Raw genomic sequence first — 18,467 nt, 5'->3', positions numbered from 1 at the left:
AGCCTTCACGGGTGGGAGATAAATATTCGCTACATTTAGCCAAGGTTGTAACACCAGCGCGTTCACTTTTCTCGTTACAGAACACAGCATTGCACACAAACCATGAGGGTACAGGTCAGTTACTAAACGCACGTGTATTTATATCTCCGATTTAAACACGGGGGTATAAGGTACCACACCATTTTTTGATTACTTTGTACACATGAGGAACTGTTTTCACGCCGGGGAACTGAAAAAAAGTGTTTATAATTAATTGGTGACAGTAAATGATTTATAAAGGATGTATTTTGCTTGCTTTCAGACTAAATCGATATACTATTAGTAAATGAATATATTTTGGTTTGCAGACATAAAGTCCCCTGAGGAAGAGCTGTGTAGCTCGAAATGCATCGGGCAATGCTTAAAATGATAATTACAACATTGTGATTGAAACGAAAATATTGAAGATGAATATTGAAAATTTCATGAGAATTAAATGAAATTCATCAAACAATCGAGTAATGGAATTTATTGAATAAATTGGTTCACCGTTATTTGAAAATACTCAACAGAGTGCGGATGTGATTGTGAATCCTGTGATACAGGAAACACGCATTGACATTGATTAATTGACCCTAAGGCTCAGAAGGGCATCCACACCCAGCACCAACGACACTCCAGAAACTGTTCTTAAAAATACCTCACTGTTCTAAATAACACCGAGTGCGTAGTCAAAACTCCATTTGGTCATAACAATTTAGCGTCTGAGCAGATTGACTACTGCACCGCCATCATGCAATTCGACGAAATAGCGCATACAACGACAATAAGAGCCGAAACATTGGTGTTCAATGAGGACGACACCAACCGAATATATTCACTAATAGAGGAATCCGACGAAATACGTCCAGGCACTGGAACAAGGGAAGCAAACATTAAACAATTACTGTACATGTCAAAAAAGATCATGAATCAACGACTACATGCGAGCACACTAATAAGGTACCACAAATCGCAGCGAATTCCACGAGGATTAAGGATATCACTGAAGTCAACATTATGCAAAAACAACGCAAGATTCACGGAGAGATGGTATGCAATACTGAACAAATGCTCACTTGATCTCATCCTACTAATAGTAGAAGAATTGGCAAAAGTATTAGAGGACCTGACTAAGGAAATTGATCTTTTAAAAGAAGACCTGAACAAAATGGTAACCAAAGAAGAATGGGACCAGATCCTCATAGACACAACCAAAAAGGTAGAGGAATACACTAAGGAAATAAATGACCGCAAACTAAGAAAATTTAAAAGAGACACCACTGATTACCGCCTCGGAGAGGTATACACCTGGGCTGATATATATGCCAGAAGGAGGCAGCAAAGACCTAACAATGACAAATCGACAGATGAAACATCTTCTGATGATTCACAACCAAGAAGAGGATTCTTTGATAACAAAAGACCAAGGAATGCCCCAGGAGGCAGACAAACTCAAGGCACAGAGTCATCAACACCCAGTACCTCTGGGACAACAACCACCGTAACCACATCAGATCAAACGTCTTTTTTAGACAAAGGTCCTGGACCTCAAGTAGAACCCGGCGGGGGAAAAAGACAAACAAACACAGAATCAGTGGCACAAAACACCAGGAGTCAGAGACCTTAGTCATTAACATATCCAAGCACAAGATGACACCTAATGAAATACAAACCCTACAGAAGGGTTCATCGTATGTACCAACGTACCACTCTAATCTACTTGAAACCAAAGTATGTCTGTATAAATTTCTCAGATCCTTAAGATTACGGCATTTCTTTTCAAACATTGTGGAGACACCTATACCATCCCATAGCAACGTCCTAATGGGCCTAAGAACCAAAAGCAAATTCAATCCACCAGTCAGTCACAAAGTATTGGATGCTTACGAAAAAGTCATAACCAAGGAAATTGAAGAAATTTTCAAAAAACCTAGATCTAAACAAATGAACCTATCTCAAAAGGACAAACAAACATTACAAAATTTGGCCAACAACAAACAAATCACGATCCGACAAGCAGATAAAGGTGGAGCACTCATCATCATGGACACCGAGTACTACGAAGAGGAGGTGGATACACACGTCAAAGATCAAGAAATTTACATGGAGATGACAACAGATCCAACCAAGGAATTTGAGAAAATCCTGATCAACATTATGGAAAAAGCCATAAAAATTGGCGTGATAGGCCAAAAAGAAAAAGAGTACCTGGTGAAAGCAAACCCTGCTATACCATATATATACATGATCCCTAAGATACACAAGCACGCCACCAGACCCCCACTACGACCAATTGTATCTACAATAGGATCTATACACGAACCAGTTGGAAAGTTTATTGATCGACATCTACAGAACATCGTACAGAAATCTTCCACATATGTGAAAGATACCACCCACTTTTTAAACATCTTGGAAGAACACAAAAATAACTTTACCAAAGACATGATCATGGCAACAATAGATGTGAAGTCATTGTACACTTCTATACCCCACGATTTAGGCATGATGGCCATTGAAAGCTTTCTGGTTAACGAGGAGAAGAATGAAGATCTGAAGGTATTCATATTGGAATTAATCCACTTCACCTTATTCCACAGCTATTTCACATGGAAGGAGAAATTCTATGTACAATCATCTGGAACATCGATGGGAAATTGCGCAGCACCCACCTACGCCAACACGTTCATGCACAGATTCGAACTAGACAATATACTGAATCAACAAAATTGGATTAACAACTTGATCCTATACAAAAGGTACATCGACGACATATTTGTCTTATGGAAAGGAACAACAGAAACTCTTCTCATGGCCTTACAGCAACTCAATAACATTCATGAAAGAATCCAATTTACCTTCACCATCAACAAGGATGTAATATCCTTTTTGGATGTATCCATCACCAACCACGAAGGAGAACTAACCACCAGTGTCTTCACCAAATCAACGGACAGAAATAATCTGCTTCATTACAAAAGTTTCCATCAGCCATCTTTAAAAAAACACTTACCATTTTCTCAATTGATTAGAATCAAGAGAATTGCGTCAACTCCAGAACTATACAACAAACACAAAAAAGAAATTCTACTCAAATTCAAAACCAGAGGATACCCTGAGCCCATCCTGGAAGCAGCTGCGGAAAGAGCGGACAAACTACAGAGACACCATCTGCTAGCGACACAAGTCAAACCAGAAACACAAAGATCAGTGTTTGTCTCAAAATTCTCAACAAGAAGTTTTTCTATCAAAAAAACCATAATGAAACATTGGCCACTACTGGCCCTAGAGGAGGATTTCAAAGGACAGTTCAGCAACGCACCTATATTTGCATACGAGAGAACCAAAAATCTGAAGGAACTAATCAAACCAACACAACACAAAGCTTCTGACGTACACAAAGGAACAGTTCCTTGTTACAACTGCGGTAATTGCTCAGCCATAATCAAGGGGAATGTAATTAATCATCCCACAAAAGGTACGCCCATCACTCTTAAAGTATCAGGCACATGTGATACCAGCAACGTGATATATCTATTGAAATGTCCATGCGGCCTAGCATACGTGGGAAAAACCCAGAGGAAAATCAAAACCCGAGTGGTTGAACACAAAAGTAATATAAGGTTAAAAAATCAGAAATCCACAGTTGCGGTACACTTCAACGAAGCGAAACATAATCCAGCACAATTGAAATTTTGCCTGCTAGAAAAAGTTGAGAATGTGCCAGGAAGAGACACGAACAACCATTTACTAAAAAGAGAAACATTTTGGATTGACTTTTTATGTACCCTACACCCGAAGGGGTTAAATGAACGGATCGAACTCAGTTGCTTTCTGTAGTACTATCTGACAACAGCAACCATAGAGGGTGCCCCCTGCACTCCAGATGATCGGAATTGACATGTATAGTTCTTTTGCAAAATGTTTGTATAATATATGTTTGTATAATATATGCATCAATCAGATTGAATTATTCATTACAGATTATCATGTTTCCCCCGCATTAAGTCGTCGGTAAAAATCCACCGGTTTCTTATATATTGTTTCACACAAAAAAACCCTCTTCCGTTTTTTTGAAATATCCTTGTTCAAAATCTTTATTCACATCACATTCAGACACAGGCAATGCTTGCGTAAACAGACCACTTCAAGGGCACACACGTAATTGACATCACATAGAGTTTACGCGCTCCGAGCGTCACTCTGCGGAAATAAACAAAGCGGTCCCACGTGACCGGCATATATACCATAGAGACACCGGGCAGAGAGAGCGACGCACGCCGACGGTTCACCGTTGGAACTCACACGGACTAATATTCGGTAAGATCTGATTAGAAGCCTTCACGGGTGGGAGATAAATATTCGCTACATTTAGCCAAGGTTGTAACACCAGCGCGTTCACTTTTCTCGTTACAGAACACAGCATTGCACACAAACCATGAGGGTACAGGTCAGTTACTAAACGCACGTGTATTTATATCTCCGATTTAAACACGGGGGTATAAGGTACCACACCATTTTTTGATTACTTTGTACACATGAGGAACTGTTTTCACGCCGGGGAACTGAAAAAAAGTGTTTATAATTAATTGGTGACAGTAAATGATTTATAAAGGATGTATTTTGCTTGCTTTCAGACTAAATCGATATACTATTAGTAAATGAATATATTTTGGTTTGCAGACATAAAGTCCCCTGAGGAAGAGCTGTGTAGCTCGAAATGCATCGGGCAATGCTTAAAATGATAATTACAACATTGTGATTGAAACGAAAATATTGAAGATGAATATTGAAAATTTCATGAGAATTAAATGAAATTCATCAAACAATCGAGTAATGGAATTTATTGAATAAATTGGTTCACCGTTATTTGAAAATACTCAACAGAGTGCGGATGTGATTGTGAATCCTGTGATACAGGAAACACGCATTGACAGTGATTTTTTTGGGTCCCATATACTCACCCCAGCCTTGTTTCCGTCCAGCAGCAGCCTCACCCTGTGTCCCCTTTGTATCGAATTTAACCCACCATTAACCCTAATACAAACGTCAGTGCATGGCAGAGGTTTGAGGTCCCACTGGCTTCTTCAGGTGGGCTGCTTAACTTGGCCCAGTATCCGCTAAGAACAGCAGCAGTTCCACAATATACGGCTACCTTATACCAGTTGTGGCTGGCACCGATCGGAGGTGGGGGGGAGATAGGACGCATGAGGTAGAGCAGAGGATACAGGAGGCAGGGGGAAGTGGGGAAGTGGCTAAGAAATTTTTTAATTTAAAACGTACATTATCTGCGCTTCCTTGCCTATCTATCCTCCGTAGTCCTCCCTCACTCAGAATCAGTCACAGGAAGCACATCCAGGCTTCCAGTTAGCAAATCACAACACTGCCTTAGCAGCTTTGTGATTGGTCTGAGCACTGTTTTTCGGCGCTCAGACGCTGGTTGGAGGCCTAAGCATGTTCTCCACTTAGGCTGTAATGCAGCCTGCATGGAGAACATGCCAAGTGCGCATGGCTGTCTTGGGCGGACGACACTGCGTTCCAAGCAGTCATTGCACTCTTTAGGAGGGTGCAACCACTCCTCCCCTGCCCCCTCACACAAAGCTATGGGCAGAAGTAGGAGAAAATAAAATGAGAAATAACATAAGTTATAATTTTATTTTCTCTTTCTTTCACTGCAAAAAAGCAGTGGGGCAATGCTCCTACACATTTGCGGAGAAGCCTGAACTGCCTTACACCCTGGGCACTCCGTGCCTGAAGAGGATATATTCTCAGTATCTCACGCTGGACGATATAGGCTCAATGGAGTACATTAAATTGTGCCAGTTTAACTAGATATCCCAAGGGTATAAGATATTATTAGTGTCAAGCCCATGTCACTTATTTCCCTATTCAAGTCATAAGACAGTTTTTCTCTGACAGTTATGAAATCAGCTTTTGTTGCTCTATATGTTGGTAGTATCTACCCATTATTATATTCTCCAGGTCTGTGTGGGGCTGCGGTGCTTGAAATCTTTCAGTGACTCTACAAGCAACATGCAACTTAACCTATATGATTTGATGTCCCATTACTTGCTTCACAATTTATACTACTGCTAGCATCATGTTACAAAATCATTACTTACTGGGACTGCCTTTTAGTTTTAATTAATCTGAGGCCTGCTGCACAACACATGGCTTGCTTCTTCTGTCGTCAGCTGATTAGCGCTGCAGCTGCGCAGTATGGTAGGGTGGGCCGCGGAGAAAACACTGGTTATTGGTCTTACTCAGGAGATGGAACACACTTGACGATTCGTCAAAGGGGGACAGGGCCGGGCTATTATTATATTTTGCAAGCAGTCATTGTTAGCGGACTAGCACTACTAAGAATGATTGGAGTGACCTGTAACTTACACTGAGGCAGGACCCAGGCAGTTTCTGGCTGAGTGTGTGTGTGTCTCATAATAAGGTGGGCGTCCACGGCGTCAAAATTTTAATATTTTGCACACACAGTCACGTTTGATATCAGCTGTTCACCGGGGAGACCCATGTGAACATAGTGAGCAGGCAACTGCCAATATCGCTTGTAGACCTGCCCCTGACAAATAAGTGCCGGTGCTAAGTATCGGGAACCACCAGCACAAATTAAGCACTGAATGCAACCTAGCCCGGCCACTGTGGAAAATTAAAATGTAATAACTTTGTGTTATTATCATTTTATTTTTTGTTTTTGCACTGCTCAGAACAGTGGGGCAAGGAGACGCCGCTGCAACGAGGCTGCGAGCGACCATTGACCCTGTTCACAGGCAGGTCGCTCCCCCATGCCGCACAGCACGACCCGTGTGCCCGTGTCCCTGTGCTCGCTGTCACTGCCACTGCCATAAGTCTGAGGCCCCTCTGCCCCCCTGCCTCAGTTGTTTCCACTACTTAATTGTTGTTACTGTTTTTGCCAAATTGTTGTTGTTGTACTGTCTCTGCCCTTTGTCCCACTTTCCTCCCCAGTACCCCTTTATGCCTTTTGTGCCCCTTTACCTTTTGCCTTCTGTGCCCTGCTCCTCGCCCATTTTCCTGCCGCTGTGTCCCCCTGCTCGCCCATTCGTCCCGCTCCCCCTACCAGCTGCTCCTCCCTACCAACTTCCCATACTATGGCGGCTGCAGCGCGGTGAGGAGAGCGACCCTTGACCCTATTTACAGGCAGGTCGCTCCCCCATGCTGCAAAGCACCACCCATGTGCCCATGTCCCTGTGCTCGCTGCCACCGCCGCTGCCGTATGTCCGAGGCCTCTCTGCCTCAGTTGTGTCCACTGCTTAATTGTTGTTACTGTTCTTGCCAAATTGTTGTTGTTGTACTGTCTCTGCCCTTTGTGCCCCTTTCCTCCTCTGTGCCCTTTTTTGCCTTTTGTGCCCCTTTACCTTTTGCTTTCTGTGCTCTGCTCCTCACCCGCTGAGTCCCCTGTGGCCCCGCCCCCCTGCTAGCCCATTCGTGCAGTCGAACACCTGCACTTCCAGATCCACACCGACCCCAACACAATACCCACATAGTAATCCTCAGCTACCGACCCCCTTGGCCCCCGACCGCAATTCAGCTACTCCATCGCTGACTTCGTCAGCACGCACACACTTGCTTCCATGGACTACATCCTCCTCAGAGACCTGAACTTCCACCTCAAGAACACCAACAACGGCAACTTGACCCCCCTGCTCCACAATCTCGCCAACCTCGGACTCAAACAGCTCGTCACGGCTACCACCCACTCCGCCGAACACATGCTCGACCCCATCTTCTCCGCCAGCAACCACGTCACCTTCGGCCACACCACTGAACTCCACTGGACCGACCACTGCTGTGTCCACTTCACCTTCGAGAAGCCTACTACGTTCCACATCACACAACGGGCCCCCCACCGCAGCTGGAGCAAAGTCACCGAAGACCAGCGAGTCACCACCCTCGCCCGAAACCCACCAATGGACACTACCAACACCGACTCCGCCGCCATCAACCTCAGGCAATGGATCGAGGACTGCGCCAACACTCTCGCTCCGACAAAGAAACCCTCAAACAGATGCACAAACAGAAAAGCCATCTGGTTCACCGCCGACCTCCAGGCATCCAAGCAGGCCTGCCGTAGGCTTGTGAAGAAGTGGCACCACAAACAGACATCGGACAGTAACACAGCCTACAAGAGTGCCATCTGCAGACACCACCAACTCATACGAACCTCCAAAAGGACCTCCTTCAAAGAGCGCATTCAGAACAACGCACACAACAGCAAAGAGATCTTCAACATCGTGAAGGAACTCTCCAATGCCAGCTTCAACAACATCCCACCATCACAAGACCTCTGCGACTCCCTAGCCACCTTCTTCCACCGCAAGATCGCAGACATCCACGACAGCTTCAGCAACCAAGCCCCCCCAACAGACACAGACACCTCAGTCTCACCGCCCCCCAGCCACATCGACCCCCTGCTCTCCTGGACCCACGTCAATGATGAAGACACCATCAAAATCATGAACACCATCCACTCCGAATCACTATCAAACCCCTGCCCGCACCACATCTTCAACAAAGTAAGCGCCACCATAGCACCCCACCTCCGCAAGATCATCAACAGCTCCTTCAAGACCGCCTCCTTCCAGAAGAACTGGAAGCACGCTGAGATAGATGCCCTACTCAAGAAACCCAAAGCAGACCCCAAGGACCTCAAGAACTTCCGGCCCATCTCCTTCCTCCCTTTCCCGGTGAGAAGATTGTCAACAGGCAACTTACCTCCTTCCTCAGAAAGAACAACATTGTGGACCCGTCCTAATCCGGATTCCACAGCAACCACAGCACCGAAACTGCTCTCATTGCCGCCACCAACAACATCAGGGCCATGATCGACAATGGGGAAACCGCGGCCCTCATCCTCCTGGACCTCTCGGCCGCCTTCAACACTGTCTGCCACCACACCCTCCGCACACGCCTCCACAATGCAGGGATCCATGACAAGGCACTGGACTGGACCCAGAGTGTCCGCCTCCCCCCATTCAGATCTAAAGAAACCAAGATCATCTGCGGCGTACCCCAAGGATTGTCTCTCAGCCTGACACTCTTCAACATCTACATGGCACCGCTCGTCAACATCACACGATCACATGACCTTAACATCCTCACATAGGTCAACGATACCCAGCTGATCCTCTCCCTCACCAAGGACCCCACCACCGCCAAATCCAACCTCCATGAAGGAATGAAAGCCATCGCCGAATGGATGATGAACAGCCGCCTAAAGATGAACTCAGGCAAGACGGAGGTCCTCATCATCTGATCCACCCCCTCCGCCTGGGATGGCTCCTGGTGGGCGGCCGCACTGGGAGCTGCACTGACGCCCACTAACCACACACGCAACCTGGGAGTCATCCTAGACTCCGCATTGTCAATGACTCAGCAAGTGAACGCCGTCTCCTCCTCCTGCTTCAACACCCTCTGCATGCTCCGCAAGATCTACAGATGGATCCCCACCAGTACCAGAAGGACAGTCACCCAGGCTCTCGTCAGCAGCAGACTGGACTACGGCAACGCTCTCTACGCAGGAACTTCAGCCAAACTCCAGAAACGACTACGAAGCATACAGAGCGCCTTTGCACGCCTCATCCTCGACGTCCCTCACCACAGCCACATCACAGCCCACCTGAAAGACCTGCACTGCACTGCGTCAACAAGAGGATCACCTTCAAACTCCTCACCCATGCTCACAAAGCTCTCCACAACCCCGGACCAGCGTACCTCAATGAACGACTCACCTTCTACATCCCGAATCGCCAGCTTCTCTGCGATGACCTCACCCTCGCCCTCCGTCGAGCGACCGCCGGCGGTAGATCATTGTCCCACCTCACCGCAAAAACCTAAAACACCCTCCCCATCCGCCTACAACAGACCCCGGACCTGCTGGCCTTCAGGAGACTCCTCAAGACCTATCTGTTCGAGTAGTAGCAGCACCCCCCAACCCCGCCCAGCGCCTGGAGACCCTCACGGGTAAGTAGTGCGCTCTACAAATGTACTGATTGATTGATTGATTGATTGATTGATTGATTGATTGTATAATTATTCACAAGCGATAAAATGTATATAAAACAAAAATCCTTTAAGAGTTTAAATTGTTTAAATTGAATTCTATGCCATTCCAGTGGGTTATGGGCATTGGGGTTTCCCATTTTTTAAATTTTTCATTACTCCATTTATTAAATATTCTCTCAAAAAATGAGTACACTGCTCATTTTGCAGCATAAATGGTATCTCTCAAGGGGAGTTTCTACCACAAATTGCCATGACTCTCGTCGCTCTTCACTTTCATTCAGTGGGCGTGTTCAATATATTTGAGTTATACTTAATACTGAGATCAAAAGAGTTCCATTTCTTATTGCACCGATTCATCATTCCCTTCGATGGGATTTCAACATCATACTGTTCTAATAAACTTTGTTGGGTTTTGCTCCTGTTCCCAAAGAACATTTTATTTTGACACTTGTTGGATGCCACAAAGTGATATACATTGATTTGTTTCAATTTGCGCCCATTACATTGTTCTTGCCCTCACTCTTAATATACATTTCAATAGTATAGGTACAATTTAGATTATTTTCAAACTAAATGTTGATTTCTTTAAATTTCGTTTTCTGTACTGTCCATTCCACCTACCCCACGATGGGCTCTTGTCTTAATATTATGCCATTAGTTATCATAAGTTGTAGCTAATATTTACCATTTCTTAGGAATGATACCTTTTGGATGCTACAATTTAATGCAAAGGTTTTGGATTTCCTGATATGCATGGTCCATGATACCCACTGGAGGGGTGTTTTATGATGATGTGTGTTGTTTTCCTTTGTGTTTGTACCAGATGTATGTGTATCTCTGCATCATTGTTTAATCCTTTTGGGATCATGCATGTGAGATAATGTATCTTGATTCGAATTGTCTCAGGAACCTTTTATGATTATTCACACAGGTATGAGTTTGAACACGTTTGAGTCTTTTTTTCAGGGTGCATCCTTACCTTCTGTCCTGAAGAAGACCTGGCCTTGGAAATAATGAGCCCCTTGGATTTGAAATGTCGACTATATGTGCATGGTTGGCTGTAGACATTACATTTTCAGCATGCATTGGCAAAAAATTAGAACATTTATAAGCGTCTTTCTCTAAATATACAATAAGCATCCACGTTTTTCCATAATGGGAGTTCTTACTTCACCTTTGCCACAACTTTTGGCCACAGCATCACTTTCTCTTTGCTTTGAATGGATAACCTTTTGTACAGTTTTTGGTGTTACACTGAAAAGTAGTTTGACTAAATGAAGATCCTTCAGGGTGATTAAAGAGCTGCGTTTGTGTAACAGTTTTTCATCACCTGAGGATGATTCTGCCTCCAAGTAGATAGCCCAATAGGTTGCTAAAAGTTGTGACAAGTTGATCCATAAGAACCTTTGTTGTCTGAACAGTGTTACTATTGTTATATTGTGATGTCTTGAAGTCGCTCAGGGTCCTACTATCCAGAGATAAAACAATGGGGTCACAGATCCAAGTCCCATCAGAGCATGTTATAAAAAAACTTAAGTATTATTGTTGGTAATGAATTGTTCTTTAGTTAGTCTTTATCTTTTAACAGGCTTTTGATACAACTTTTTGACAAGTAATACTTTAATATTTCATTCAAAAAGATTTTTACAATATAGGCTCATGAGTAGCCAACAGTTACCAGGTAGGTGACAGACTGAGAGTATGATGAGGTGATTTTGGAAATGTATTTTGTAAAATAAACATAAAAGTCCAAAACAAATGGCTTTGAATGTTGTTCAAAAAAACGATAACAATAATTCCTTACCACATAACAGCCTCAAATTCATAGGAACCTGACAAATTACAGTACAAAATGTCCTCCGCTTTGTCTGAAGGGTCACCACTTTGGATATACTATAGCATTACCCATCACTTAGCTAGCCTATCTCATTATTCATGGTCAAAAATTCCCTGAGCTAGAAATGATGCAAGTAATAGCATCTCCTTCCAACTTCTCACCCCAGACGTTCCTCATCTGCTCATCAGTTGTTTGAATGAACTGTGCCCTGAACCTTTCAAATTGTTCCATTGCGTAGAACCAAGAAGTTTACTTTTTTGAACAAAATAACTTTTTTTTAAAAAACATTATAAGTGATAATACAATTTACCTCAAACTGCACACAACAAGAATCAATACGTGTCCGTTATTTTCTTTTAGACAAGACGATAATTTTTATATCAAATGAATTTTTTATTTTTTTTATTATTTATATAAACTGAAAAATATAATACAATGAATAATAAGGTAATCACAACAACACAAAAATAGTGACTGATGTGAAAAATAGTGAATGAACCATCAAATTCATACAAAACAGGATAACACAATAAAACTATAAAAGGTCTCTGTCCCATTTTGATCAAAAAATAAAACTTCTCGGTTCTACCAAACGGAACCATTTGTAGTTCACAGCACTATTACCCAGGTTCAGAGGGTCACAGGGTCACCTCACTGATCTCAATAATACTGAGCCTGTCAATAGCAGTCGTCCTCCAATACATAAAGACATATGAGTAACATATAGTGCCTTTGGCTGCACATTAAAGTTCCAATTAGTTTTGTTCAAAACTGTCCAGTCGATCCGCTAGCCTTTTGACTCGTTCTATGACCGAAGTCAGGAGAGATTTCATCAGTTGCTCTATCTGGGTGATCAGGGGGATATCAATGGGTACAAACACGGCAGGTGCCGTAGTCGGAGCGTCATGAGGTTTGGCTAATGACGCACCGAGAAACGCCACCTCCGTGTCACCCTGAATGCAGCCTACACCCACCCCTTTGGGCTTTTGATTTACTCCCGCTCTTGTGCCAACTTTCCTAATTTTCCTATGGGGTTTAGAGTGAAAACCTTTGCGGGGGCTAATATTCCTTTTCCTTTTGGCGTGGGGGATTCTGTCTGCTGCATAGGATAACACAACTGGTGAAGTAGTGGATTCCCCGTTGCTAGGAATAGTGGTCAAGGTAGGCATAAAGGGAGGGACATTCAAAGGCTCCTCAACCGGGGACTCTTCCTCGATAGGGAGATCCAAATCTAAGAAGCTCTCCACCCCATCAGGGCTAGGTGACAGAGCTATTTTAATCGGCTTTTCCAAAGGTGGGCAAACATTCGAGTCAGGGTCGGTTGTGCATAATACAGGGGGAACCGAGGCTAGAAAACCCAAAGACGCCCGCCTTTCTAAAGGGCGTTTGAGGAGTTCAACAGATAGCCTACGCTCAGCAAGTCTCTCGGCTAGGGCAATCTCTCTATCAATCTCACGAGTGGCCCTGGAGAAGTATTTATCTAAAGGCCCCAGGATTGTAACCCCTACCGTAGAAGGTAAAGGATAAGGGGCCCGATGTAGGTAAATCTAATTTACCACTTCTAAAATACCGAATCATACCGATTCGGTATTTAAGAAGTGGTAAATTAGAGGGGGGGAAATGTAGGTAATTCTGATTCGGTAAATACCGAATCTGTAAGATTCGGTATTTACCGATTCTGTAAATACCGAATCGGTATCCCCCATTGATTCCTGTGGGCCTTGTAGCCCATAGGAATCAATGTGGAATACCGAATCGGTATTTACCGATTCGGTAATTACCTATTCTTGCAAGGGTGCAGGGGGTGTCCCTTTGACACCCTCTAGCACCCCAATTACAGGCTTGTGTGCCATGTGGCACACATACATGCCCTATGGGCATGTCTGTGTGTCACATGGCACAGGTGTGCATGCACAGATGTGCATGCACACCTGGATTCGGTATTTTACCACCCAATTGGATTGGGTGGTAAAATACCGATTCTTAAAGCCCTGTGGCACTCTGACATGTGCCAGCTACATCTGCATTTACAGAATCTGTATTTTACCGAGTCTGTATTTACCGATTCTGTAATTTTACCGAATCGGTAAATACAGAATCGGTAAAATACTGATTCTGTAAATGCATGCCCTACATCTGAAAACCATAATACCGGTCGAAAATGGCCAAAATCTGCCTTTTCCGACCGGTATTAGGGCTCCTACATCTGGCCCTTAGTGAGGGGGTAGATGAGTGTGCAGACATTTTTCACAAAAGTATCAATTTAACTATATACCACAACGAAGAGGCACACGTCACTGATAGTCACTAGTAGTAGTATCCGTACGTGGTGGTCAGCAGGACGACAACTCACTGTGCCCTTAGGTGATCAGGTCCAATAGTTTGAGAGCAGGATGTCAGAGAGTTGGCCCAGCCCAGCCTCCTGCAGCCCCTGATGGCCACAGACGGCCCGCCCTTGTCCCGGGCTTCTCCCGGGACGCTCCTGCACGCTCCCGCGTGCTCCCGCGCAGAGGTAATCTGCTCCTGTTAAGAGGGGTATGGAGAGGGTGGGGTCGTGGCAAGCAGGGAGAGCGGACCAGGAGTGTCGAAATGGTCGATGCAGGGACTCCTGGGATACGGAGTCCCTGCTGCACAGCTCGCAGCCCTGCTGCTGTTCAAACCTCGCCCCTCACGCTCTGCTCCAAGTGCAGACAGTCACCCTCCTCACGCTGCGAAGCAGGACCCGCGGAGCGGGTCCGGCGAGCAGTCAGCAGTCCCAGAGGAGACAACAACGGTCGGGAATCCAATCGGGCAGCTCCTCCTCAACAGGCAAAACCAAAGTTTCAAATAGTGTCCCACGATGGCTTCAGGTACCGCTGGTTTTCAGCGCTCGAGGGCGGGGGGCGTGGCAAGCAGGGAGAGCGGACCAGGTGTGTCGAAATGGTCGATGCAGGGACTCCTGGGATACCGAGTCCCTGCTGCACAGCTCGCAGCCCTGCTGCTGTTCAAACCTCGCCCCTCACGCTCTGCTCCAAGTGCAGACAGTCACCCTCCTCACGCTGCGAAGCGGGAACCACAGAGCGGGTCCGGCGAGCAGTCAGCAGTCCCAGAGGAGAAAACAAAGGTCGGGAATCCAATCGGGCAGCTCCTCCTCAACAGGCAAAACCAAAGTTTCAAATAATGTCCCCAATTAGTTTGAACTTTATGCGGGCACAAGTCCTAAAAAAGGAAGTGGGGGACTAATCAAGTTAGGCAGTATGCAAGTGAAAACATGACGCATGCCATCACAGCACGATGTCGTCACAGGAAGTGACCTCATTGGAAGTGACATAATAAAAAGTGACATCAAATATTAATACCTCACACATATGTTTATCAGGTATATCATGAGTACATTTAAGAGCATTATGAGATTGAACAAATGAGATTTGGTGTCCGGTTGTGCCAAAAAGTGGTACAATCCTGATGCAAAATCTGGGCCTCTACTAATACATTTTTTTTAAACCCTGCCACAAAGAATTTGGCAACAAGGAGAAGCATGGGGGTGGATCTGTTCTGCTTAATTGGTTGCAAAGTATGCATTTTAAAATATCTTATGGGGTTAAGGCATTTGCTGCACAGGTGCTCAGGGACTAGTAGTAATGGTGAGATAACTCGATTAATGTGTCTCCTGCAAAGCACATCACATAACACGCAGATGACAAATTTTTATTTTATGTAGATAGGTAAGTGGGTTACTGCTTTTGACACAGAAATCCCATTGTTACCTGTAGTTCATGAATTGTAATCCTTCTAATATAGCACAGCGAGCTCTGAAGGACATGTGACTCCTACATCTTGAAAACCTCACTGTCTTAAATAAAACATCCTGTACATTGATATACACAAGTACATATTGCCAATGTAAAATGTGTATGTTATGTAAAGAGCTCTGACACCCTGCACTGGGTTGAGTAGTGTTGTAAAAGAAATAAAAGTGCTATTGAAATTGTTATTTGTGTAAATACTGAGACAGGTCAATGCATCTGACATTCTTATAGTGCATGCACTTATATACAGGGACTAAACAAAGTCACAAGCTGGCTTTCTTAAGTACCTGTGAAGAGAAAACAAGCTGTACGCTTTTGTTTCCCCTCTGTTGCATTTACTTTTAAGTGTGAGTCTCAGGCCGCCTCCATTCAGGATATTCAAACGCAGCAAGGTCTAATGGCCTCTTAACTTTGGCCTTTATCTTCGGTCCAGTTGGAGGTGAGAAAAAAAAACACTTGCCGCCTTCATGTTGTTGCTGGAAATGGAAATGCGACAACGTGCAGGCACTGCTGAACGTGTCCCGTTGTCTGAATATTACACCGGGGCAAGTTTAACATATTTCTGTAGGGCTCAACTTCTTGGCAGGGTGGACAGCGTCTACCCCCTGAAAATAGTGGGTGGGCGCCTTGTACCTGCGTGTACCCCCGACTTGTGCTCTGACTTTACGCGCAAACTGGGCCGGCTTTAGCGCAGTGCAACAATTGCCACCGCACTGGGCGCTGACCTGGATGGGGGGGGGGTCACTGACCTGCGGGGGGGCCTGTGTTAGCAATTACTTACCATTTAGAAGCACCTGCTGCAGAGTTCCCTGTGCATCTGTTAAAAAGGGTTCCAAAGACAACCGGTAACCAAAGACCCTTTTATGTTGCCCGGCGGTATCGCCTCTATGACCCACCAATATTAATCAATGAAGAAGCAGGCGCTGGAGACTGGAAGGCGGGAAACGAGGATTTTATTCTCTCCGGAGGAGAACACATCAATTCAGACAGCAAGTATCGTCACGAGGTGCTCTAACCACATCTCTGAGGCCGGGCCTCTTATACTAGAGTTTACGACCTTTATTGCACATAACACATTCTCGTAATATTTTAATACTTGAAAGAACATCCTCGGAATCTCCCCTCCAGACTCGTTCCCACATACATTTACAGTTGGATTCCCCACCCCGGTCACAACAGGTGATGGTGGTCGCACAGCAGGGCATTCCGCCGATTCACGGAATGCGTGGGGATGATCGGATCTCATGGGGTGGGGGCTTTGATCGGTTCGGGGGTCTTTCGATGGGGAGGGGAAGCTTCCTACTGTACGGGGTAATAAACAGTATCCGCAGGGTCAGGTGGCAGCCTGGGAACGAGGAAGACAAACGGGGACACAGGAAAAGGGGTTTTGCATCAAAAGGATCTGAGGCCATGAAAGGAATGAGGGGAGGTGTCGCGCTGGGAACAGGATGGGACTCAGTGGTGAAGCTGCGCTGAAGAGGGGTTTATGACCCAAAGCATGAGAGAGCGGGGGGGTTGTCAGCGTGCGGGGGAATGCTTGCGAGGTTAAGAGAGAGAGAGAGACGCGCTGGCTATTAGCGAGGGGCAGGGAGACCATGATGCTCAAAATGGCTGCCGCTTACGCGCACGAATGGGCTCGAAAAGGGGCAAGATGGCGCAGATAATGTTCACCAAGATTGTATTCATTTTTCACAGTCCTCCCTTTAACATTTCCAAGACATCTTGCTGGCCTATTTCCTATCTACACCTATATGCAGCAATCACAAGTAAGGGAGAGGGGATTTAGGCAAAGGAACTGTGCATATACATTATTTTATAAACATCACATTGAAAAATTTCATCATTTAGTAAGCGGGTTCATTGTTAAGTTGGTTGCAGGAAAAATCATCGTAATGCAATATCAGACTAGAATTACGTAGCGAGGGCATAGGGTACAGATCATAGGCACTTATAGTCATTTAAAAACAGGAGCTGATAAGTTATCATATAAGTAAGTCCTTTTTTTGTATTCGGCGGGAGCATAGTTAGTCCAATGGTGGTCGGGAGAGAAATGAGATATAGAAAAAAATAGAAATCAGAGTTCTCGGTGTCTTTGTCGTCTTCTGTTGGCACTGTTAAGCACCTGGATTACCTATCAACAGAAATGTTCATGTGGATTGAGTCGTCGGAGGTCTGCGGGCAGGGGTACATTTTGTTTTGTTTCGACAAACCTCATAGGAGCAATGTTTTACGGTTTTGGAACGGGTGCACTTTCTTTTGTAACGCAGAGCATTGATTTGCAAAAATAAAAATGCGATAGTTCCAGAATTGGGAGATCTGTTTGTTTCTTGAGTCTCTGAGGTGGGCATTTCCTGTTGCTTCCATCATCTTCAGGGTGTTTGGTAGCGGGCAGATCCACAGACTTTGTTTATTCTTTTCTTCGGGGGCGACCCTTGGTGGAGTTCTAGGTCACCGTTCTGGGGTTTAACATAGTTCGTGGTCTACTTAATCGGAGCTCCCTCCCTTCTCACGCAGGGAGTACTCTTCTCTGGGTAACTCAGTAGGATTTGAAGGAACTTGGGAGTTCGGATGGAAAGGTGCGGGTGTGAACAGTCCTTATGGTAGGTCGGAGGAGGAGGGGATGGAGCAAGGCCAAGTCAGGAACAGATCAGGGGGAGGCGGAGAGTTTTCGACAGGCGAGTCCGTAACCATGTTCAGAGAGCGGGGGCTTTTGGCACACGTTGATCATATAGCAGGGGCTTTTGGGTCGGCCCTTTCCTTTAACACTGCCCCGTCCGGCGTCTCCT

Source organism: Lissotriton vulgaris, chromosome 6 (genome assembly GCF_964263255.1).
Source record: "Lissotriton vulgaris chromosome 6, aLisVul1.2, whole genome shotgun sequence".
In the NCBI taxonomy this organism is placed as follows: Eukaryota; Metazoa; Chordata; class Amphibia; order Caudata; family Salamandridae; genus Lissotriton; species Lissotriton vulgaris.
This window is presented reverse-complemented; position numbering follows the sequence as displayed.